The sequence below is a fragment of the Styela clava genome, chromosome 10 (assembly GCF_964204865.1).
Source record: "Styela clava chromosome 10, kaStyClav1.hap1.2, whole genome shotgun sequence".
In the NCBI taxonomy this organism is placed as follows: domain Eukaryota; kingdom Metazoa; phylum Chordata; class Ascidiacea; order Stolidobranchia; family Styelidae; genus Styela; species Styela clava.
In genome coordinates, this window is record NC_135259.1 from 5,301,299 (window position 1) to 5,327,960 (window position 26,662).

The window sequence follows — 26,662 nt, forward strand, 5'->3', positions numbered from 1 at the left end:
TGGGGGACTTATTATCTGCATGTGATGTAAATTTCAAGTCTCTAAGTAGTGTCGTTCTCGGGAAGAAGATGAAAATGTAAAATCCTATATTGCTCACTGGAGCGTATCGCCGAGGTCACTCATGCGTATCCTTGACATATCGTATCGGGAACATGTCCATTAATCATTGTTATGAATTTCAACCCAATAGCATGTATGAATTTTGAGAAATCGCAAAAAAACTGAAGACGCGATTTGCTCACTGGAGCGTGGAAGCGTGGTCAGTCATGCATAAAATTTGCATTTTATTGCTAGTTGAGAACTTCTGCACATTTGAGGTGACTTTCAAGTTTGTAGGACCAATTTGAAAAAAAAATAATAACTAGAGCTGCGTGCAGCTTTAACAGGCTTCCCGCGTAAAAAAAGATGAAGACGCGTTTTGCTCACTGGAGCGTGAAAGCGTGGTCAGTCATGCATAAAATTTGCAATTCATGATGAATGACTTATTATCTGCATGTGATGTAAATTTCAAGTTTCTCAGTAGTGTCGTTCTCGAGAAGAAGATGAAAATGTAAAATCCTATATTGCTCACTGGAGCGTATCGCCGAGGTCACTCATGCGTATCCTTGACATATCGTATCCGGAACATGTCCATTAATCATTGTTATGAATTTCAACCCAATAGCATGTATCAATTTTGAGAAATCGCAAAAAAACTGAAAACGCGTTTTGCTCACTGGAGCGTGAAAGCTTGGTCAGTCATGCATAAAACTTGCAAATTATGATGGGGGACTCATTGTCTGCATGTGATGTAAATTTCAAGTCTCTAAGTAGTGTCGTTCTCGGGAAGAAGATGAAAATGTAAAATCCTATATTGCTCACTGGAGCGTATCGCCGAGGTCACTCATGCGTATCCTTGACATATCGTATCCGGAACATGTCCATTAATCATTGTTATAAATTTCAACCCAATAGCATGTATCAATTTTGAGAAATCGCAAAAAAACTGAAGACGCGTTTTGCTCACTGGAGCGTGAAAGCCTGGTCAGTCATGCATAAAATTCGCAATTTATGATGGGGGACTTATTATCTGCATGTGATGTAAATTTCAAGTCTCTAAGTAGTGTCGTTCTCGGGAAGAAGATGAAAATGTAAAATCCTATATTGCTCACTGGAGCGTATCGCCGAGGTCACTCATGCGTATCCTTGACATATCGTATCGGGAACATGTCCATTAATCATTGTTATGAATTTCAACCCAATAGCATGTATGAATTTTGAGAAATCGCAAAAAAACTGAAGACGCGATTTGCTCACTGGAGCGTGGAAGCGTGGTCAGTCATGCATAAAATTTGCATTTTATTGCTAGTTGAGAACTTCTGCACATTTGAGGTGACTTTCAAGTTTGTAGGACCAATTTGAAAAAAAATAATAACTAGAGCTGCGTGCAGCTTTAACAGGCTTCCCGCGTAAAAAAAGCTGAAGACGCGTTTTGCTCACTGGAGCGTGAAAGCGTGGTCAGTCATGCATAAAATTTGCAATTTATGATGAATGACTTATTATCTGCATGTGATGTAAATTTCAAGTTTCTCAGTAGTGTCGTTCTCGAGAAGAAGATGAAAATGTAAAATCCTATATTGCTCACTGGAGCGTATCGCCGAGGTCACTCATGCGTATCCTTGACATATCGTATCCGGAACATGTCCATTAATCATTGTTATGAATTTCAACCCAATAGCATGTATCAATTTTGAGAAATCGCAAAAAAACTGAAAACGCGTTTTGCTCACTGGAGCGTGAAATCTTGGTCAGTCATGCATAAAACTTGCAAATTATGATGGGGGACTCATTGTCTGCATGTGATGTAAATTTCAAGTCTCTAAGTAGTGTCGTTCTCGAGAAGAAGATGAAAATGTAAAATCCTATATTGCTCACTGGAGCGTATCGCCGGAGCGTGAAAGCGTGGTCAGTCATGCATAAAATTTGCATTTTATTGCTAGCTGAGAACTTCTGCACATTTGAGGTGAATTTCAAGTTTGTAGGACCAATTTGAAAAAAAATAATAATAACTAGAGCTGCGTGCAGCTTTAACAGGCTTCCCGCGTAAAAAAAACTGAAGACGCGTTTCGTTCACTGGAGCGTGAAAGCGTGGTCAGTCATGCATAAAATTTGCAGTTTACGATGGGGGACTTATTATCTGCATGTGATGTAAATTTCAAGTCTCTAAGTATTGTCGTTCTCGAGAAGAAGATGAAAATGTGAAATCCTATATTGCTCACTGGAGCGTATCGCCGAGGTCACTCATGCGTATCCTTGACATATCGTATCCGGAACATGTCCATTAATCATTGTTATGAATTTCAACCCAATAGCATGTATCAATTTTGAGAAATCGCAAAAAAACTGAAAACGCGTTTTGCTCACTGGAGCGTGAAAGCTTGGTCAGTCATGCATAAAATTCGCAAACTATGATGGGGGACTTATTGTCTACATGTGATGTAAATTTCAAGTCTCTAAGTAGTGTCGTTCTCGAGAAGAAGATGAAAATGTAAAATCCTATATGGCTCACTGGAGCGTATCGCCGAGGTCACTCATGCGTATCCTTGATATGTCGTATCCGGAACATGTTCATTAATCATTGTTATGAATTTCAACCCAATAGCATGTATCAATTTTGAGAAATCGCGAAAAAACTGAAAACGCGTTTTGCTCACTGGAGCGTGAAAGCGTGGTCAGTCATGCATAAAATTTGCAATTTATGATGGGGGACTTATTATCTGCATGGGATGTAAATTTCAAGTCTCTAAGTAGTGTCGTTCTCGAGAAGAAGATGAAAATGTAAAATCCTATATTGCTCACTGGAGCGTATCGCCGAGGTCACTCATGCGTATCCTTAACATATCGTATCCGGAACATGTCCATTAATCATTGTTATGAATTTCAACCCAATAGCATGTATCAATTTTGAGAAATCGCAAAAAAACTGAAAACGCGTTTTGCTCACTGGAGCGTGAAAGCGTGGTCAGTCATGCATAAAATTTGCATTTTATTGCTAGCTGAGAACTTCTGCACATTTGAGGTGAATTTAAAGTTTGTACGACCAATTTGAAAAAAAAAAAAATAATAATAATAATAATAATAATAATAATAATAATAATAAAACACAGGAATACAATAGGTTCCCTGCTGACAAGCAGCGGGAAGCCTAATAATAAAACACAGGAATACAATAGGTTCCCTGCTGACAAGCAGCGGGAAGCCTAATAATAATAAATAATAATAATAAAACACAGGAATACAATAGGTTCCCTGCTGACAAGCAGCGGGAAGCCTAATAAATAAATAATAATAATAATAATAATAAAACACAGGAATACAATAGGTTCCCTGCTGACAAGCAGCGGGAAGCCTAATAATAATAAATAATAATAATAAAACACAGGAATACAATAGGTTCCCTGCTGACAAGCAGCGGGAAGCCTAATAATAATAATAAAACACAGGAATACAATAGGTTCCCTGCTGACAAGCAGCGGGAAGCCTAATAATAATAATAATAAAACACAGAAATACAATAGGTTCCCTGCTGACAAGCAGCGGGAAGCCTACTTAGATAACAGGTTGCATAGAAAGACAATTTTTGTAACACCGTTTTATTTGCCAGATATGTTGAATTTGAATTTCATGTTGACTATGAAGGAGATGGAACTTATCATATTAGGAAATCAGACGATGGTATGTTGTGTACACAAAATGTATCCCAATTGAATGCTTTCAAAACGTCGTGGAAAGTTATTGATTAGCATAACAATGAAAAGTACTAGTAAACTCTTTTATTATTTTCCTTCTAATTTAAGACATTTGTAAATTTTTTGACACAAATTGAACGTTTGCAGAATTTATTCACCTCGAGCACGGAGAGGAAATGAACGGACTTGCGAATGAAGCGGTGTCAAATATGGGTAAAATTACTAATACATGTACATATATAATATTCGATATATAGATAAATTATTATTCTTTTGTTGGTCTGCAGTTAAACTCATTTAATTCTATTTGTTTTAATCAGACAACCTTTTAGACAATGCAGCTATAGTTTTTCTTTCTGACTATGAAAATTATTTTGCGGCTTTGTTATGTCCACTCGACAAAGGTATGAAAACTTATATCAAACTTTTTAAGTACTGGAAGATATTGTAAATTAAATTACCAAGTCGAAGTATTTGTTGTTGCATCATGAACTAGTACAAATACCGGAATATAAATACTCCTTCCATTGAGTTCAAACGTTTGTTCTCTACCCATTGTGGACATGAACAGCAGTCTCGTTTTGCCTTAGCTATATATATATGCAAGGTCTGGTGATATCCGAATCTTATCGGAAAAACTTGTGTGCTTTACTTTGTTCAGATCATCAGGTGATTCGTGAATTTTTTCCAAGTCCAAATCCAACGTTGTGACAGGTTGCAGCCTTCATTAACGTCTTGCATGATGTCGCAATATCTGCAAAACTTTCTCCTTCAACATGTCCAGAAACTGACTGAAGTCATTATTTGAGCTAACCAACTATTATTTATCAATGTTAGTTACATATCTATATATATATATACAGTCCTCGATGTTTGCTATTATTCAGAATATTGTATTTTAAAAAATACCGCTGATTACGTTGTTTTATAATTATTTAAATATATTTTATCACACCTGTATATGAATGAAAATAATGACTAACTCGTAACCTGTAAGATAATATCACTATTTGACAATTTAGCCATTGATAAAAAAAATGCTAAAAAATACGTTAAATAGAATTACTATGACCAAATTTATTGTTAATTAGGTTTTGATTTGGGTATTTTGAGAATTTCGAAAAGTATTGATATTACGTAAAGCGAACTCGCCACGAATTAGCTTGGCTTGGGACAAGATTGTGTTGTCAGTTTAGTTCATGCGATGTGACTGCTATACGTTTCTTAATATAGACGCCGTCGGTAAAAAGTAATGGTCAAAAGGATTGGCAAGATTTACACACAAGCCATTCACAGATTCTCACTTCTCTTTTTATTCACGTTTCTATTGCAAAATATACTAATAGTTTTAAAAATTCGAAATCTTCTTCACGGTCGATAGAGTATAGTCAATGATTCGAGAAAATTCATTCCAGTATATATACATGCTCTTATCCTCTACGTTCATAATGGTCTCCCGGCAGCTTATGCATATACGTACGGTTTCACAAAACATTTTCATGCTTCCGAGTCTTATTCCTCTGTTTTAAATCGTTCCTATTTTTACATGTCAATTTGTCGTACTATTTTCAACTTGACAAGCTGGATATTCATCAAGTACATCCGCTTGCTGTTGCCAACCTCCGTTTTTTTTTCAGAGCTCCAGAAGTATATGCACCAAGATAGCGCACATCCTGAACATAGTATTTGTACCAGGTTATGGTTCAGGTTGTGCGCCATCTTGGTGCACATACTTCGGGAGCGGCGTTTTTTTGATCCTGCTTAAATATAATTTGATCAAAATATTAAACCACATTACAAAATATCATTTTGTTTTAAATTTTAGCATGAATATCAATCGAAAACAAATTTAGCATCTTGCCTTAGCCATGATCCATCACAATTATATATACCAGCTTGTCAACAGAATTTCGCAAGTAAAACCAGAGCCAACCTATTTTTAGAATGAGAGCTAAAAAATGACAAAGTTATTAGTAGATTATCAGTAGCATTGTGCATTTCTTTATGTTTATATATTTATTGGTATTCGTTATTCACCATATACTTTCTTTTCATATAGTGGGTAAATTATTATTTACTGATAGCCTAATAAACAAATAGTGATATATAATTATCTATGATTTACCCTATGTGGCATACCTTGTGACATCAAGATGCCAAAGATCAGATGCCCAATCAACGAATGTGAATTTGAAACAGAGGATGATGCCTCTATTGTTGCTGCATTGCTGAATTTACACGCTACCACACACAGCGCACAAAAAACTCAACAACCCACAACCCAAGTTGAGAAAGTAAAACGTCCAACCATCACAACTGCTAGCTCAACTGAAGAATGGACATATTTTGAATCAAGATGGACAGACTACAAAGCTGCCACAAAAATATTTGGCCAAGATATTTGGCACATAATTTTCCAACTATTGGAATGCTGTGACGATCCACTGCGCAAAGATCTAACTCGCACCTCACCCAATCTTACAGGGAAATCAGAACAAGACATACTGAACGCTATCAAAGGAAAATGCCACGATCGTCAGAGTCAAGCTCGCCAACATGAAACAAGACAAAGACGAACCAGTAAGAAACTTTGGCGCCCGCATTCGTGGCCAAGCGACAGTCTGCAGAGCGACAGATTCCCAGTCCACAGACGTCATCAGCTCATATCGAAAGGGGCGCATTCAAGTCAAGCCCACATCCGATAAGATGCAAGCCACATGTACTTACTGCGGAGAAACATTACACGGCAAAAGTTCCCCACTGAGAATCAAATAACGTTCCTGTCCTGCTTTCAATCAGACTTGATACCACTGCTTGAAACTACACCATTTTGAATCAGTTTGTAGAGGCAAAACATCGTCAAAAATGGTCAAACCATCACAGGAACCTGATGACATGGAGAACTCTATGTCCAATTCATTACGCTCAGTTTACAAGAATTCATCCAACGGAATGGCTCTGGACCACCACCAATATGTGCCAAAGATGGGAAAAACGCAAGTCAGATCCACAGCTATTTTTTGATATTATGATCGACATACTGCCATCTGACTTTGCTAAATTGGGGTTTAAAAAGAATTTCAAACCCCAACAACAATGACTGCGACCAATAACAAATGGATACATATCCTTGGCGCCCTAGTTGCAAGATTTTCAGGAACAACTGATAACGGGAAAATAGTTCGTTCCCGTCAGATCATTTACATTACCGACAGCTCGGACAAGCTGTTCTTGGGCAGGAAAGCATGCATTGAACTTGTTTAATTTTTCAAAGATTGGCGGAGTCAACAGGGAAATGACATCAATTAACATGACGGGTAAAACTTTGACAGGGACTAAAAATGGTCACATATAAATATGCACATGTCCCCGCCGCAAACTTCCCCCACCAATCCCAACGTCGTTACCAAACTCGCCGAATGGGGAAAACCAACAGAAGCTACAGGAGTATCTAATCGAATAATACAAATCTAGCACTTTCAACACCTGCGAACACCAACCGCTCCCTATATGATGGACGGGCCGCCAAAAAAACTTATGATAGACCCTGAAGCAAAGCCTGTCGTTCATCACACACCAGTACCAGTACCCCTCCACTGGAAAGAAGAGGTAAAAGCCGGCCTAGACAGGGACACTCATAGGACTATAGGATATTGAGTAAACTATCTGATTTTGGTTAATAGATTACGTGTTTAAACTTAGTCACTCTAATCTTAAAATTAGAAGTAATATCTTAGTCATAAAATACGTAACAATTAGACATACTGTAGGGCAGGGGTCCGCAACTACGGGGTCGCGACCCAAATTTGGGACGCGAAACCCCCCGCTAAGGATCGCGAAACAATTTAAATTTTACACAAATATGAGCATTGCGTCTGTGTAGCGTATTTATGTATAACAACTTTATAAATCACTGATTATAATTATGAATGTTTCCCCGAGTATACACTTCCTTATTTACTGTCGTAACATTTTCCAATCGACATAATTGCAAAAATGAAGTAACAATAAACGTTTCAGAAGCGCTCAGATACTTTTTCCATTCAGACAGTCTTTCGTGGTTGTGGATATTATCTCGTTTTGGCAATTTTCGCGTGTTGTTTGTTAGTTTTTAGTTGTGTTTTGGTAAATATACGTCCTAATCAAATAACTAAGTCCTAATTCTTGAAATAAGAACCAATAATTTTGCAATGGTAGAGTGTAGATCCAAGAGGAAGAATTCAAGAGATCAAAAGTCGAGGAAACATTCGTTACTTAGTTGTTCGCATTGTTACATCCTACTACGTAGACTTTAGGTTTTCAAAATGCTCCGTACGCACCCTCAGGACTCCGTTAAAGACACTTAGACCTCCGCGAGCTATTCGTTCACTTGAAAACTGTCCTCGACCCACTGCCCTACATCAATCTACTTATCTATCCTCGACCCACTGCCCGACCTCCCTCAACTTTCCTATCCTCAACCCACTGCCCTATCTCCCTCAACCTCCCTATCCACGACCCACTGCCCCATCCCCCCACTTTCGCATCCCCGAACCACCACTCTATCTCCCTGAACCTTTCCCCTCTCGACCTACTGCCCTATCTCCCTCAACCTACCTATCCTCGACCCACTGTCCTATCTGCTACAACCTACCTATCTATCTTTGACCTACAGTGCTATACTAATCAGTACTATTATTTACTACCCGATCGCCACACTGAACTTTACTATCTTGCGACCAACTTCCATGGGTTAAACTGGTCGTGTATGCCAATGAGATGATTCAATCGTACGTCGACAAAACAGGATTGACGGCATTCGTATAATATGTAGGCTGAAATCTCAAATGGTAAACAATAACCATAATTGACAGTTTAAAAATGTGTTACTAATTGGGCTACTGATGGTTTCTTGCTGGGGATGACAGTTTTCTGAATTTTAACAAGCCGTTTTATGCCCTTAATAATTGGCCATGTCGTGAGTCTTGTGACAATATGATTCCGATCCGAAATGAGCAATAGTGCTCCTGTTCGTATAAAGTATTTTTCTTTGACATTTTATAGTAAAAGCTGCGTCCTTTGCAGCTTCATAAGTTTCAGATAAGATAAGCTCCATTTTGGGACTACACGCTGGATTGGAGGGCAGTTGGCAACGCTAGCTACGACAAAACATTTCATGTCTTAAAAATAGTTTGGAAGGAATTACACTCACTAAGGGACTTATATTTTTGACTGTTTTTGACTATTCAGCCTCCTCAGCCACGTAAAAAAAATTTGTATATACAACAAGGATATGGCAGAACATTCGTTGAAAAAGACTAAGCGTGCAAATATTCGATTACTTCCTCGTCGTTTTGCCCTGCACGGAAATACAGGCGACATTAAATGAGTCTCTGAAAAGAAACTCAGATATTTCGATATTGAAAGTCCTGTTAAAATTTTAAAAACAGTGACTCCAAGCCCGATGCCATCAGTAGCCTAATTAGTAGCACATGTTTAATCCACTAATTATGGTTATTGATTACCAATTGAGATTCCAGCCTACCTTTTCGAATGCCGTCAATCATGTTTTGTCGACGTACGATTGAATCATCTCATTGGCATACTCGACCAGTATAACACATGGGAGTTGGTCGCAAGGTGGTAAAGTTCATTTTGACGGTCGGGTCGTAATTTTAGCGCGGTTAGGTTAGGTACTCATTGGTATAGCGTCGTGGGTCAAAGATAAGTAAGTTGAGGGAGGTCGGACAGTGGGTCGAGGGTGGGAAGTTTGAGGCAGATAGTGCAGGGGATTGAGGGTAGAAAAGTTGAGGGAGATAGGGCAATGAGTCGAGGATAAAAAAGTCGTAGGGGATAGGAAGGTTGGGGAAATAGGAAAGTGGGTCGAGGATAAGAAGGTTAAGGGAGATTGGGCGGTGCGTCGAGGATAGGAAGGTTGGGGGAGGTGGAGCAGTTGGCCGAGGCGAGGCAGACAGGGCAGCGGATCGAGTATAGGAAAGTGGAGGGAGATAGAGCAGTGGGTCGAGGATTTGAGTTGGAATGACTGTATAACTTCACTGGCTCTAAAGTCTAAATCAGAGGTCGTCAATCTTCTGTCGTTCGCGGACCAAAATAAAGGTTGCAAGTCATTGGCGGGCCGCACGTATTTTAGAAAGTTAAAAACCAAAAGAATGACCAATAAATCACATTTTTTCACCCAGAAATTTCAAGCAGTGCGCGAAGACTGATTATTTGAATATTTTCAGCGTCATTAAACCATTTGCGCTCAGCATCAACTTTTTTACGTTCTGTTGCCATTTCTCTAATTATAATCAATTATAGGCTCAATAAACGAGTGAATGTGAATTATATACTTGTTAGGTTATAGTATAATTTAGTTTCTCAAAACAAATTTTGACACGTAAAGAATATATTCGTCAATAAAGCTGTTTGTGAAGCGTCGCGGGCCGAATCCGAATGTGGTTTGCCGACCCCATATTTAAACCCTCCAATGAAAGTTTGATCATTTTACTGTGTCGGTCGATATTTGTCTCATCACTGCATCTAGAAATCACTGATACATTTATGCATAGACCGAATTCGATATGAAAGTATCAATTATAATTGGCTTCATAACTGCAAACTCTGCCTTAACAACGAAACATTGCGATAATCCTAAGTGCCGAAAGAGCAACTCAAAAATACGATTTCAATCCATTCCTTGCTAGTAGACGGCTAAAAAAGTATTCCATGGTTGCCGTAGTGTAGTATATTAGTCAACTCAAAGGCGAGCAACGATGAACACAATTGAATTGATATGACAAGACATTTTAAATTCACGGGTCGGCCATGGATTGAGCGATGAGTGTTGCTCGGGAATTTTCTATTCTGAACCCCCTCCCTTATAGACAGGGTTGCCATACCGTGCTTATTTCTAAGATTTTTGCTTATTTTCTAGCCCGCGTCTTATAAAGTAACGATGTGCTTATTTCTAAGTAAAGTGCTTATTTTTGAGTCGCGTGCTTATTTGGACTTAGAAACGTGGATGACCAATACTTGTTTTGTGTACAGAGCTTGCGTGGAAACGATGGACGAACTTTTTCTGTCAACAATGGGGTTTGCGGTATTTCCAGGCAAACTGTGACACACACAATAGTTGCTGCTAGTTTTTAGGAATACTGTTTTTAGGGACATACTGTAATTTAGAGTAAGCGTAACCATGAGTTCTGTTTCGAACATGAAAAGAACTTTTTTTTATTAACTACTGCTATTGCGACATCGAGAAAGGTGGAATACAGTAATCGGTGCCCACAATACTACCATAAAAACACAAGAAGCATTGTGGGAAACCAAAGTATGAGGACTTTAGGTTAGAGGTCGGCCGCCTGCGGGCCATATCCGCCGCACGGAGTAAAATAATCCGGCCCACAGTGCTCACTTAAACCTACGTATCGTTGATATGTTATTTATGTTCTTCATTAATAATTCGTTTTCCAATCTTTATGAAAAAAAATCGCTTTTGTTTTCAATTACCTAACCAAAATAAAATTTTCCTTGCAAAGAACTAGGATTAGTGATAGACATTTAGAAAATTTTGATTTTATCTAGTGTGTCACCTAGTGTCGCATTAAATATTATTTGTAAATATTTTGTATAATAAGACGACTTGAGTCAACGAGTTGTCGGAGTGTTCGCTCGCTATTAAAGTCCGAAATTTGAATTTCTAATCTGTATGAATAATGTGGTTCATCAGCCACCCGTTCAGTTTTTAACTTTTCTTGAAAAAATATGTGCGGCCCGCCAAGATTCGTAATACTTGGCTTTGGCTCGGGAGCGACAAAAGTTGCCGATCCTTGTCTTAGAGATTGCGTGTGGCAGTGACTTCGTCTCTTTCCATAGCTTTTTGCAATTTTAGAGCTGCGTACAACGTAGTAGTATATATTTACGGTACAACCATGTTCGAAGCGACTTCTAATGATGAAAGTGGGAGACTCGTGTATGATTTCATGTCTATTTTTGGCTCTGGGTAGATGGCAACCCTGCTTATTTTATTAGTGATGGTAATGCTTCTTCACAGATACAAAATTAACCAATCAGTTTTCCAAGTGAAAGAATAGCAGCCCCACAGGGATATATTGCATCTGGCGATGGCTACAGCAGACGTTTTGACGAAATCGCCTCTGATATTTCTGACAAAACGAAGTGTATCGATGACACATTATTATGGTCGGACAGCATTGAAAAAGCATTTTTCCAAACTGTTCAGTGGCTCGAGCTTAACCGATGCCCGGTCCTGGTTTGGCATGGTGGTCCTGGTTTGGCATGTTCATGTGTCACACAAAACCCATTCTGCTGCAAATCAGGATGGAAAATAACACTTGTCGGTATCACGCTATGCGTCAGTAGAAGGCGAGGCCCTAGCTGTTGTTGACGCTCTTGAGAGAGCGCGCTATTTTGTTCTTGGGTGCGAGAACCTTACAGTTGCTGTTGATCACAAACCACTCTTGAAAATATTTGGAGACAGATCACTGGAGAACATTTCGAACCCTCACCTAATGAACTTAAAAGAAAAGTCGCTACGCTACCATTTCAAAATGATACACGTTCCAGGCCTAAAAAACCTAGCGGCTGACAACATGTCAAGACATCCAGTTGGTAAAGCAACAAAGATGACATTGATTGATGACATAACTGCATTAGATAACGCAATCGAGCATTCTAATGATCATAATTCGATACCCTTTCTATCTGGCTCTTTCATTGCTAACATCTGCATATCTAATGAATCAGAGAAGTTTCTCACATCCTGCAAAAATGCCACCACAATCCATGCTCTCAACAGCCTACAATCAGTGGGACGACGTAAAAGTAGCCACTAATAGCGACCCAGGCATGTCAAAACTCATGACTATGATCGAAGATGGTATCCCAGAATTCCGTATGAACTCCCCGTGGAACTACGCAAAAATCATAGATTTCGTAACGACCTCCCCACTTACGACGGGATAATACTCTACAACAGGGGTGGGCAACCCCTGGCACGCGTGCCAAAATTGACTACAAAGAATTATATTATGACGTAACAAAAGAGTGAGGTCCCGAGAAATTTTGTCGAGAAGACCGCAGCATTCATTTGGCTACATTCTTACGTAATTTACATAGTTCGCCTGTGCTGCCCTTTTTCTTCATTTCTGCCTGATTTATGAAGTATAGCTCATGTTGGTTAGAGTTACTATTTGCTACCTTACTGTTATAAATTGATTTCGAAAGAACTATAAGCGATTAGGGAAGGGAATACAAGAGAGAAGTGCAGAAAACGAATTATTGCATGATTGGAATGCCATTGCCAAAATTATTTCGTGTCTTAAAAACTTTGCAACTGCATTATTCATGTATGTTTTCATTTACATATGCTTGTGAATCTCTGTTCTCAGTTATGAACTTTATTAAGTCTCGTAACAGGAGTATCCCAAAAGATGAAACGAGTAGTTTGTCTATTTTTTTGAAAGTTACCAAATATAAAACCAATGTAAAATCTCCATCAGCGGTAATGCAGCAGCAGAAGGCTCACTGATATTGAATAAGAAAAGTGATCAAATCTATTTGCCGGACTGATATTTTACCGAATAGTGGATCTGTCTGTACATGTTTAAAAAGTTTTTTGTTTTGACAGTAGCAAAGCATTGTTTCTATATTGGTAGGCACGCGGAAGAATTATGTCGTTAAATTTAGCCGATTTTGGCACCCGAGCCGAAAAAGGCCCACCCTGCTCTACAAGAACCGGATTGTGGTTCCACCGTACCGCAGGGAACGCATTCCAAAATCCACTCATTCTGCCCATCAAGGGTATCTTCTATGTCATGACATCACGAGCAGAGACATCCGTTTTCTGACCAGGCATCCCAAATGGTATCACAGCTGCGAGGACAAGATGCAAGCACTGCAATCGTATGGCACCATCTCAGCCAAGCAACCCACCTACGCCCCAAATCCAACCAGTATATCCATTCCAATTTATATGTGCAGACTATTTTCACTATAAAGTGTTTAACTACTCTGTCATAGTCAACAGATATTCACAAATTGAGAATTAAACACGGATGCATTCCAGCGAGCGATGCTACAATATCGCAACATCCCAGATCAGGATACTAAAATGTCTCCGGCCATGCAGGTATTTGGTAGGCCAATTCGGGACTTTATTCCTATTCCACCCGGAAAATACGTACCTCAACAGACATGGCAAGAAACAAGAACAGCCAGAGAGGAAGCCTTGAGGAATCGTCACATGAAGGCTGCGGAACGCTGGATTGAACACATGCGACAACTCCTCGCCTTGGAAATCATGTCCGAATCTAAAATCGAACTGGCACACATCCGAATAAATGGGATAAGACTGGAATTATCATAGAGGTGAAACAGTTTGACCAATACATGGTTAAAGTTGACGGATCTGGTCGAATTATCATGAGGAACAGAAAATTTCTTAGGCGATATGTACCAATGTATCCTAGGAGCCCAATTATCGACCTCTTTCAAAATATGGCATCCCCATACATGCCACAAATTCAACATGGCCGCACGTCCAAAAGCGTTGACCGGTCACGAACAATACCACCTGATGATGAAGCAAAAATCCGTACTCCAGAAGAATAAACACCAGAGAGCAAACCCAACCACCCGCAGAAACCAACAACTGAGTCCCCGATGACACCAACATCTTTAAACTATAAGAAACTACCTAGAGCAGGGTGGTCCAAACCCAGCCCCGCTGCCGCTTCATTATCTGTGGCCCGCGTCACATTCGGAGAGTAATCAATAAATCGCATTTCGAGTTGTTTTGTAATCAAATTAATCAGAAAAACATATTGTTACATATTAATGATACATATATTTGACACTAATGTCACTGAATTGAGTATAGTGTTATGGCTAGCTGAGGCAATTGGCGAAATTGAATGATGTGCTTGGCAGTCTAAATTATTATCTGGCTTTCTATCTTTTTTGTCGGGAATATATGCTAACAATATAGGCATCATAGAAAACTGAAAATCAAATGCGGATTCTATTAGCCTGGGATGGCTATGTCTGATAACTATGTGTTTGCACAATAAAAAAAAGCGTTTGTTTTGTATTGCACTGTTTACCTATTCTCGGCACTATTGTGGCCCGCAAACAATAAAAAAATAAATTTGTGGCCCGTGGAGCCGACAACCTTGGATCACCATGACCTAGAGCGTTATCCAGGCTTCGACCTTATAACAATCCTGGTCTACACGAATAGCCACGAATAACTTCACACAGGCCTAATACCTTGCCAAATTAAGATCTACCACTTCGGTCATTAAGACACAAGAAAACCGACTAATGACACAAATTTAAAATAATTTGCAATTATTGATATTGCAAAATTGTGTCAAACATTTATTTGTCACAATGCTCATTTATATATCAGTCTTTGTCTAAACTGGAACGCTATCCAAAAACTTGGGAGCGCATAGTGGATTATCAGTAGCATTATGCATTTCTTTTTGTATATATATTTATTGGTATCCGTTATTCACCATATACTTTCTGTTCATACATTGTTTACTGATAGCCTAATAAACAAATAGTGATTTATACTTATCTAGTTATAGTCGTCAAACATCATAACTTTACTTGAAGCAAAGATAAAAAATATTCCGTAAGAGAAATATTGTCAGACAAGCCAACTCAATTTGAAAACCTGCATACATTTTGTGATTTTCATTCAATGCTTCGGTAAGATTATGGGTTGATGCGACATAATGTGCAAAGAAGTTGACAAAATAACAAAAGTAAATTACCTTAGATAATTAGGTCCTCATAATTAGCGCCTATATAAACAGACACGAGTTATTTGTATTCGTGTCAAATAGCTATGAGGCGAATTTTATCCTATAATAGACGATGCCCACAATGAACGAATTCATGAATATAAATTTCGAAAATCGAATGAGGCCACAAAATGTAAAACACTGACCAGGTGAGCTACTGGTGCCACCATGTCTTTCACGTTCGCATTTTTTTTTCAATTTTCATGATATCCAAAGGTGAAGAATTAGCCTTGGTGTTTCCGGCGGAACCTTATACATGCATGAGAATGAAATATTTCACTTTGGCCATTCATTTGCATCCCATATTCAGATAATAAACATATATAAAATGGCCTTTAAATTTTTAGCAATTTTATCTATGTTCGATCAAGATTCGTCTGAATATAGAGGTTTCATCTGCGTCCGAGGATATTTTACTGATGCAATAATGGCACAATCTGAACTCAAGCTGTGAACAACCAAATGCGCAATTGCGCAATCTACCTTCTACCTGGGCGTCAAAATAGTTGATCAATTTTGTTCACAAACCATTGGAATCGATAGCACAAATTCTGCAACAAAATGAGTTATGCGTAATTTAAGAAAGTCATCCGTATATCTCCTGATAGGTAATTGAGTATACTTTTCAAAATTTTATATAAATTGATGACACATTTCTAAAAAAGTTGTCAAATCTTACCAAAATACAAAAAATTAGTAGATGGGGCTAAAAATAGGCTTACACATCTCATCAAAACATCTCGTAAGAAATGATGCCAGTTATAAATAAAAGACTAGATTAGCTTTTATAAGACATATTACATACCATCTGATATCTAATGGTTTAGAAGTTACATTGATTTAAAATTAGGGATATTACAAATTTTTAACGCGTCGAATTGAATAGACGCCGTGGGATGTCAGGATGAGAGAGTAGCGTCGTTCTGGGGATTCAGAGTTCAAGGAGTTAATATACCGCACCAATCTGCACCAGTCTCTCTCGAATTTGGCCAGTACAAGGTTAGAAAGAGACCATTTAGTCGCACGAATATCGTTTATCAGACTTACCAAAAAACGCCTAAAATCAAGATGATCGTACACAAAATCATCTTCATCCACAAATATTTTGCTATATGGCGCATATTCATCAAACTTCAAAGATATGTGTTTTTATGTTGTTTACAGTCGGTTCATGTTCAAGAAGTCGGCAATTGCTTGTTTAAACGTGTGGTTGTATCGCGCGAAATATCTGTAGTATTATCAAAAACATAAAACTAAATCTCTCAACATGCGACTGCGACTAATAATTCAACGTGTTACTTCAATACAAACTCAAACCAGAATTTGAGCTAATATCTGTGTTTTTATCTATACTAATTTTATTACATTTAATTGGAAATACATAGCATACTAATATATACATATTTTGAGTTTTAAACTGCACCAGAGTATAAACGTTGTATTCATGATTTGAATATATTTTAACGCTCCAGATAATGAATATATTCGAGAGGGTAATATTAGCCATCAATTTAATTCTTTGGTATAATTGTCTAAGTTATCAACATAAACACATTTGGAAAAATGCAATTTCACAATTTCCCATCCATTCCCTATTTCAATCATTTTGTTGAAGACTCGCAACAAATCTTCTGCTGTCAGGTGCCGATTGCGCATTTGTAACCAAACACTTCTCGAGCTTGCTTCGATATCATTGTTAATCAGATTTCCTGTGTATATTATATAATTTTCGTAATCATTATGCATAGAACACATCAGCGTCGGAAAATCCTCTGCGACTTTTTCATCAGTTGTTTGCTGTTCCGACGAAGTTGCGTCGATGTCTTTTGTTAATTCACTTTCAAACCTGTTCCGATCACCATTCATAATTCGATATCTGTCGTCTCCTATATAATCAGAGATTAGGGGAATCTATTTAAATCTTATCTTTTTGATATTGTAATCTAACTGATAAAAGAATCTACCACGTTCGGTTGATTTATATTCATTTGCTGCAACACACCCTGAGATGCTGTCGATCCTTAGGTTAGCATTCAGAACATCGAACCATTTACCGTCCAATCTGCCCCAGTTTATCTGATACGCAGTATCATGTCCCTGAACACTTTCCTCATTGCCACACGTTGCTTTTCTTACAAAAAAAAATACAAAGCCCTGTGTTACTTCAAGACAAACTCACCCCGAATTCGAGCAAGTAGCTGTGATTTACTTATATCCGTTTCATTACATTTACATGGAATATATATAGAGTTACCATATTTTAATGACTTCAAAGCGGGACGCCTCCAAAGACCAAGACCCATTAGCTGTGATTTTTTTGACTTCACATTTTCCGATTTTACCACATAAGCCTACATTTATAGCCATCCCGGCAGTCTTCATTGACCATATTGTAAACGAGAGTTCATGCGCAAATTCTCTGTCTAAATATCGGGTTCAGTTCGAAAATAGCAAGGAATTGACTTTAACGATACAAAATAATTTGAATTTAGATATTTTTTATGTACAGCAAAAAGAAAAAGAATAATAAAATTGCCTGCCGCTTTCAAGCAATGAGAATTTACTTGTTATACTCTATATTACTGTTTACTAACGATACAAAATAATTCGAATTTAGAATTTTTTATGTACGCTTTCAAGCAATGATGCTTTACTTATTCGCCCAACCATATTGTTCTGTAGATAACACCTTTTTAAAAAGACGTTGTTCGATGTTACATTCTTGCGTACGACTTTTACGTCCTGCTGACTAGCAACCTCTCTAGCAACGTACAGGGCTTACACGTAACAAATTGTACCAATGAACCGCCAACAATGTTAGCGGAACACAACGAAACAAACAAAACCGCCTTCAGTAAGTATTGGCTTCCGGCACGCTACACAGCAACAACAGTACCAAGAACATGCTAATTGGTAATGTTCGTGTATTATGCTGACTTAACGCCAAACCGGAACTTTTGGCTGAACGGTCGGGACGCCGGAACAAGACGTGAAAAGTGGGAATGTCCCGCTTAAAACGGGACGTAAGCCTAAATATAAAGCATATATATATACAGGGTGTCTCAAAAGTAAGTATACACTTTTAATTATGATTTTCTTTTCAGGTACTCATCATAGAGCGTTCATTTCATCAGGAAACATCCTAAAAGTAAAATTTAGATATTGTTTGCATTTTTCATCAACCCACAGAATGCCAAGGAGATTGACCCAAGAAATGAGGTGAAAAATTGCTGTTTGGCAAGAAGCATATAAATTAGGAAGGCAAAGTATTATTAACTAAGAAATTCCCTAGCGACACACATCTTTTCACCAAAATGCTTTTAAAAACGTCTGTCAAGTGTTCCACTTGTGGGACACATTCGGACAGGCCCCGGGGACATTCAAAAAGAACAAAAAACAATGATGTAATATTTAAAATAAAACCGGCATTTATATATTACCAAGCAAAATTTCTAATTCCGGCCAAAGGCAAGTTATTTACTTTTTCGAACCTGCATCAAAACAAATTGAATCTGGTTTACATTTCATATTGAGCTATGGGTCAAAAGGTAACCTAATAGCGCTCAAAACATAACGCATTTCTATACTTCCAAGCACTTGGTGAATCAAAAACTGTCGAATTGTGCCCAGTGGAGCATGTCCCACTAAACCCCGGTCCATTGTTCCCCACAGGGAACAAATATTTTCACTACCCCACGTCGAGATTAGGAATACACATCGAAACGCCAACGTTTTGAATGTTTTACAGCGGACTGAAGCTGAAAAATATCAGACGTTGGTTTGTCATGTTGGAAAAGCTATGGTAGAAAAACAATAAAACTTCAATGCTAAAATTTTAGTTTCAACACTCCAAACAAATTTTATCCCACAACTTACGTCGCTCACAGCCGTTGTCCGTTTGCGAGGACGTTGTAACTCAACGAAGGGCGTATTCAAAAATTGAACCGCAGACCTGATTTCGGGTATAGTATGAGTGTGAGAGTTGATTTTCTGTTGTGCCCCGTGGCCCACCTTCCCTTACTTACTTTGAGGCACCCTGTATAGTTTATATATATCAAGTATTTAACTACTCATCAAAGATAAAAGTTGACTTGAATATATTTTAACACTCCACTGAATATTTTAGAGAGAGTAATGTCATACAACACATCGTTCTTCGGAAAAATTATTTTTATTAGTTTTCTACATATACAAATTTAAAATACAATATTATACGGCATTCCATCCATTTCCTATTTCAATCATTTTGTTGGAGACTCGCAAAAAATCTTCTGCAGTCGGATATCGATTGCGCATGCCTACCCAACCCCTCTCAAGTTTCCTTCAATGTTTTTGTCAATATATTTTGCATTCATTATGTAATTTTTATAATCAGTATAGATAAATCTATATCTTATCTTTGAATAATTTTCGACAAGTTCTTCTTCAATTTTACGTTGTTTTGGTAAGATTACATCAATGTCGCCTTCAAAGCCTGTTTCCAATTTCTCCAAATTTTAATGCATAATCCGATATTTTCCGGCGTCTATATATTTGTAATGAACTTAAACTTTTTGTATTTTTCTTTTTCGATGTTATAGTCAACCTCATACGCAAATCCTTCGCGCTTGTAATCGTTTTGTAATGCATCCAGTAATGCAAAATCCATGATGCCTCTTCCAATCCATTTCTCAAGATTGAGAGTGTGTGCACTAATTAGATTCGTTCAGATTTCAGAATAAAAATTTATATTTGTAGTGCAAATTCCCGTGGTTAGCATGGATGACATAGATTACCCTATAGTTGCTGTGAGCAGGGGCTGCGTGTCAATTGATTAGCTACATACAAAATTATGCGATGATAGTGTATGTTTTTTGAGATTACAGGCCCTGTACGAAAAAATGTTGCCGACAAATCATTTTACGTTTCTTTTGCAATCAATGAAACGCGCAAACAAGGAACATATCAAGGAACATATGCCCTTCTTGTCGTAGCGACAGACGCAAGGATTCAACAATTTAACGTTGGTTGCTAAAGATGAAAATAGATATATCATTCACAAGTTTGCTGCTATTTATCCTTTGCATTTGTCTGGATGGTACCCCTGTCACCTGCATTACTAAGGATAAAAGTATGTATGGCAATGGGCAATTACAAATCACCCAAGCGCGGAGGATTTGCTGATACGATTGGCACAACATCGAACAAAAAAATACCAAAAAAATTCCAGTTTATTATAAATATATAGATGACGGAATATATCGGTTGATAAATAGAAATTTAGAAAAAATGGAAATTGGCTTTGAAGGCGGTATAGTTGCAATTTTACCAAAACAACGAGATATTGAAAAAGAACTTGTCGAAACTTTTTCTAAGATAAGATATAGATTTATTTATACTGAATATAGAAACTACATAATATACGCAAAATACGTTTGAAATATGCATTCAAGATATGCCCAAAATTGGTTCTATCATATATATGCCTAGAAAACATATATCAGATGGTCGTGTGAATTCACGGTATATCGATATACATTCCTTGCTTGAAAAAGTTTCATCCATGCTTGAATTGCACATAAAAAGCGAGATGTACTGTTTACCCTTAAGTACGTCTTCAATATCATTACAATCGGAATAAAAAAACACATAAAGCAAAACGACATGTTATTCTCTTGCATCCAGCAGCATTGAGTTTTCACAGGTTGCCCTGGCAAACAACTGTACCCGAATAATTTTATTGTTGGTTGGTGAAGATGGGAAGGAACATTTTATTTTTTGGCTTTATGTTTTCTCATATTCTCATATTTTTAACTGCAACGTATGGCAGCAATGAGTAAAGTGTTCACGGACATGATTCGGCGCATCAGCTGAACGGAGACATATCAAACGGAGAATGGTTCAATGTTCTAAATACTAACATAACGATCGACAGTATCGCAGGATGTGCTGTAAACATCGACTATAAATTAACCGAACGTGAAGTATCATCACATTTGTACGATTACAATATCGAAAAAAAACAGTTTTAAAACGTTTCTTCTACATCAGGGGTCACCAAACTACGGCCCGCGGGCCGGATCCAGCCCGCGTCCTTATTTTATCCGGCCCGCAATAACACACAAAAGTGGCCAAATATTTTTCCAAGAAAAATTTTCTCGAGCATCGTCTCCCTTGTTTATTTCGTAACATTGGCCTATCAGCAAGATGCAAAAAAAAAATGACGTAATAATGGGCCTTTTCGCATCCGCTCAGACACTTTCGTCACCCTGACAGATTTTCAGTCGTGGTTGTAAGAAATACTTCGTTTTTGCGATTCTGAATGCTATTCGTTCGTTTTTGGTTGTGTTTGAGAATTTTAAGTATGAATCAAATAAGTCAATAATCATTTGTCTCTTTAGGAGTTGCAGTTTTAATAGTAGTAATGAAAAATTAGTCTAAGAAATAGCTGTGACAAAATAGGCTAAAATTTTCTATCGGGTGGCGGCAACGTTTTCTGCGAAAGATGCACTCGCCGAAACTGTTTACGTCTTCGTGCTAAAATGAACGTCGAATGTGCATTTTGCGCTAACAGTACTGTAATCCCTCGCGTACTGCTCCAATTTCACAAGTCACACTAATTTTTGTACTGCTTAAATGCGGATATTCATGTAGATGTGTTACCAAAAAAAAATAAAGTTCATCCGATTTGAATGAAAACTGCGCCAGTGGATAGATCGGAGTGAAAATAAGAAAACAATATCCAGTTTATAAAAAGCTTTTTTGATAAGAACTGTAATAAATATGAAAAAAAAAACACATATCAATCACTAATCGTTCAATCTGCGTCACATCGGTCTTGACACCGCCGAAAGTTCGTCGCAAATAAACGCTGGAGTTGTGCATGATATTTGACAGTGGTTCAATATGGTAAAATTTAACGATGTTCTGATTGTACAAACTCCATAAAAATTGGTAAGTATCATGTATCAAGTTAGAAAAGAAATACACACGTCCACATTAATTTTATTGGAGTCCATAGACAATATCATTAATTTGCACCACGTATAACTTTAGCGTAATTTTAAAAGCTCCGAATGTTGGGAAATTCATGCGCTAATGGATAAAAATCAAATACCAGATAATAGTTGATTATTTTATCTAAATTATGTCGAAATTTCATGGAATTCCATGCTACAGCAGGCAGTCCGTAGTCGTGCAACGTTTTGATAACAGCTAAACTCAGGAATGTCGTCTATATATATATATATAGAAATCTTGTATATTTGTTTTCCTAGGATGTTCTCGATCTATATTCTGCGATATATATAGAATTTAATATTCAAGTCTTCAGAAATGTAGAATATATATTGTTGAATAAATTGAATGGATTTCCCAATTTTGTGAATTTATTGTATTGCATTGACAAAAATATTTGTCCGGCCCGTTTCAACACAGTTTGAGTCATACCCGGCCCGCGGTCAAAAAAGTTTGGTGACTCCTGTTCTACATTCTGATTACATAGACGGAAAAAATATCGATTCATGAATAGAGATAGGAAGAAATATGAAAGTGACTTAACAAAAGATATCGACCGGATATCTTCACCGGAACAGCAAAAAAATGATAAAAGTTGTTGAGAACTTTCCGACGCTGACGTATTCTATATACACTGGGTACACGCGGGCCCCACAATTATTTTGTATTGTTTGCGGGCCACAATAGTGTCAAGTATAGGTAAACAGTGCAATACAAAACAAGCACTTTTATTGTCCAAACACATTGATCGTTATTTGTCATTTATCACGCTAAAACATGCAAAAACTACCAAAAAACTCACTAAAAAGTACAAAAATCTCACTATATCTACATTTAGTGTAAGATTTCACACTCATAACTGAGAAAGTTTCCGTTTTAGATTGTCTGTTTCAATTGGTCAGCTTTATTTTCATTAATATTTAGTTACCAGGCATAGCCAACCAAGGCTAATAGATTCCTCATTCGAATTTAGTTTACTATGAAGCCTGCTTTGTTAGAATATATTCCCGACGAAAAATCAACTTCTATTCAATATTTGTATAGAATATTGTCCAAACACATTGATCGTTATTTGTCATTTATCAAGCTAAAACATGCAAAAACTACCAAAAAACTCACTAAAACGTACAAAAATCTCATTATATCTACATTTAGTGTAAGATTTCAAACTCATAACTGTGAAAGTTCCCGTTTAAGATTGTCTGTCTCAATTGGTCAGCTTTATTTTCATTAATATTTAGTTATCAGGCATAGCCAACCAACGCTAATAGATTCCTCATTCGATTTTAGTTTTCTATGAAGCCGGCTTTGTTAGCATATATTCCCGACGAAAAATCAACTTCTATTCAATATTTGTATTTGCTGCCTCATTTAATCGCCGAAGGAATTCATTTATGATATATTCCTCATCGGCTGGGTCATACGAATTCTGGAAAATAACGTCGTTAGCATCTTTAACAGGGTTGATGAACACTGACAGCATTATATAATTTTTGAAATGATTGAAAACGAATTGGATGGGACAAGTTCAAGAGATTTTCACCGTCAACAATATTTCTTCCCTGAACAATTTTGGTGCAAACAATTACAACGTAGATTAAGCGGCATTCGCCCTTTTCCAGAAAATGCTCGAACACAATACAACACAGACCGGAGTTTTCAACTGTTTTGCTGACCCATTGCGTGTAATATAAGATTATATTCTGGAAAAACAGAAGAAATTTTCATTTTTTTGTTTGTTTTTCAAATTGAAACTCAATTCAAACTAAAAATGATTCAAAATAGATGTATTTGATAGTGTATAGCAAATAATAACAAAAAAATATTTTTTATGAATTTATCAAGTCAAATTTATGGCTATTCAACGACAATATCCCAAATGTAATATTTTCCTTACCTCGTAAATTGCTCCTACAACTTTAGTAATATCTGTTATAGTGAATGATGCATCATTATTTACCTAAAATGAAATCTTGCTATCTAACTGAATTTTTTAATGTTGTTGCTCTGTAGCTGAATTTCACATTCTGAAGTTTGCAAATAACTCTTGCTAAGCATAAAGCCGTAAAGAATTCTTTTGAAAATCAAAAACTAATTGGATGATTTTTTTAAAGCTCCTCAATAATTCACAAAACAAATGGTGCTGTTTTGTTTTGTTCCTGTAATACATTCTTCATGTAATTTTGATTAATTTCGTTTTGTCTGTATGTCAACCGCAATGATACAAATATTGAACAAGATGTTGGAATGTCCACAATAGCTTTTTTAATACCTCGTTATATGAATAGGAGAGTTGAACGATATCTCACACCCTTTGCGAATATTTTTCAAGCCCATTTTTTCCCTGAAAGAACAAATAATGGGAAATATATATCATATTGTAAAAATCATAGTTACATACCGTGTTGAGTCATATCAGGTCAACTTAAAAGTAAAAGAGGATAATTCTCGCATTACAAAACTGAAATGTCAAAATATATATGTGGTAAAGAAAGGGCGGGATGCACGTATTTATTAGAAACAAAAACATTATAGTGCGTTATAATTTTATCAAAAATTATATAGGAAAATAGACAACTTCTACCTAACTTACAACGGCTCCTGTCACAAGTGTTGAAATTCATTAAGCAGATCTTTGTACAGGGTAAATTACCCTTTTGTGAATTTGCTTAATTAAATATTGCCAAAGACTTATCTAACTTTCTAAAATTAAACGATTCTTGTTTAATCATTGAATCATCATGCCTTGAATCATTATATTCCGCGAAAAAGTTGGAAATTCAATGCTCGAATCTAGTCAATGAGCCTGGTCATATAGTTACGCGGTTTGGAAATATAATATACTTTGCCGTACAGACTGTAGAAATTACGATATATATTAAAATTTTGATAATCACTGTTCGAGATGCTTATGGCTTTTCTAATTATTCAAGACTTCGCATTAGGAACGAATAACCTGGGAACTATCTTTTTTTATTGATTCGGATTGGCGACTTAAATTAAACTTGGCCAGTTAATTGACTCAGCTATTCAGACACATCAAAGGAAAAGAATATTTTTCGAATTGCGACACATGAACAAAGACGAGAGTTTGAGGAATGTCAAACTTCTATAAATAAATGTGTTTCTAGATTTGATTTTACCCTGTGATAATATTTTTCATTATACGCCAGCGTTCTTACCATATCATTATTCCTTGATTAAGTTTGTCTGCATTGAAACGTCACCAAATTATATTATGTCAACACCAAATTAGAAAAGCGCCAACAGACTTACTCAACGTATGAGTCGCTCGCTATACGGAGTCTAGTAGAAATTTACTGCATTGTATACTTTGAAAGTCGATTTTCTGCGATCTTTATTTCGCTTTGCACTTTTTTCATGAACAAAGCATATTGCCTACAGCATATGCGCTCTAGAATGTGCCACTAGCCACCTCAATGCTTCAGCCAATACTTCCTTGCAGAATATTGCACCGTGGACATACTTACACGTCAGCAATTACTTTACCTCCTTCCATTCATCTTCACCATCAGACAATATTTGAAATAATAAAAGAACGATACTCAAATAGATGGACCCTCAACATTACTATATCCATTTATTGGGCCATCTATATTGCAAAAATTATTTACATGTCTATATCTACTATACTGGAATCATTTGTTTTTATCACCACACAATTTTGTTGTTTCATTCATCGCATTTACTTGTCGGTATTTCATCGACTGCAATATATTTCAATCATATTCAAAGTGGTGGAGTTTTTAATTATCGAAAAATCTGGCAGGTTATACATCAAAGGAAGTTAATAGCGCAAAATATCACCGCCCAACACGTTATAGGCTTCTTGTAGAATGTAGATCCTGATCATAAGTACTAAGTCGCTTATAGTAGTGGTTCCCAACCGCCTTATACCCTACATATCATATTGACACACTCTGTTGTATTGCTCAACATATATGTACAAAACTGCGTGTCGAAATTGGTTGTTATAAATTGTCACGTTTCTGGTTTAAACATGGGGATCGTCGCCAAAGTGACCCTAGAAAGAAAATTTTTTATAGAAATGATCACTTGCACAAGTGTACATGCAGAATGAGATATACTTATGGTGGTGTC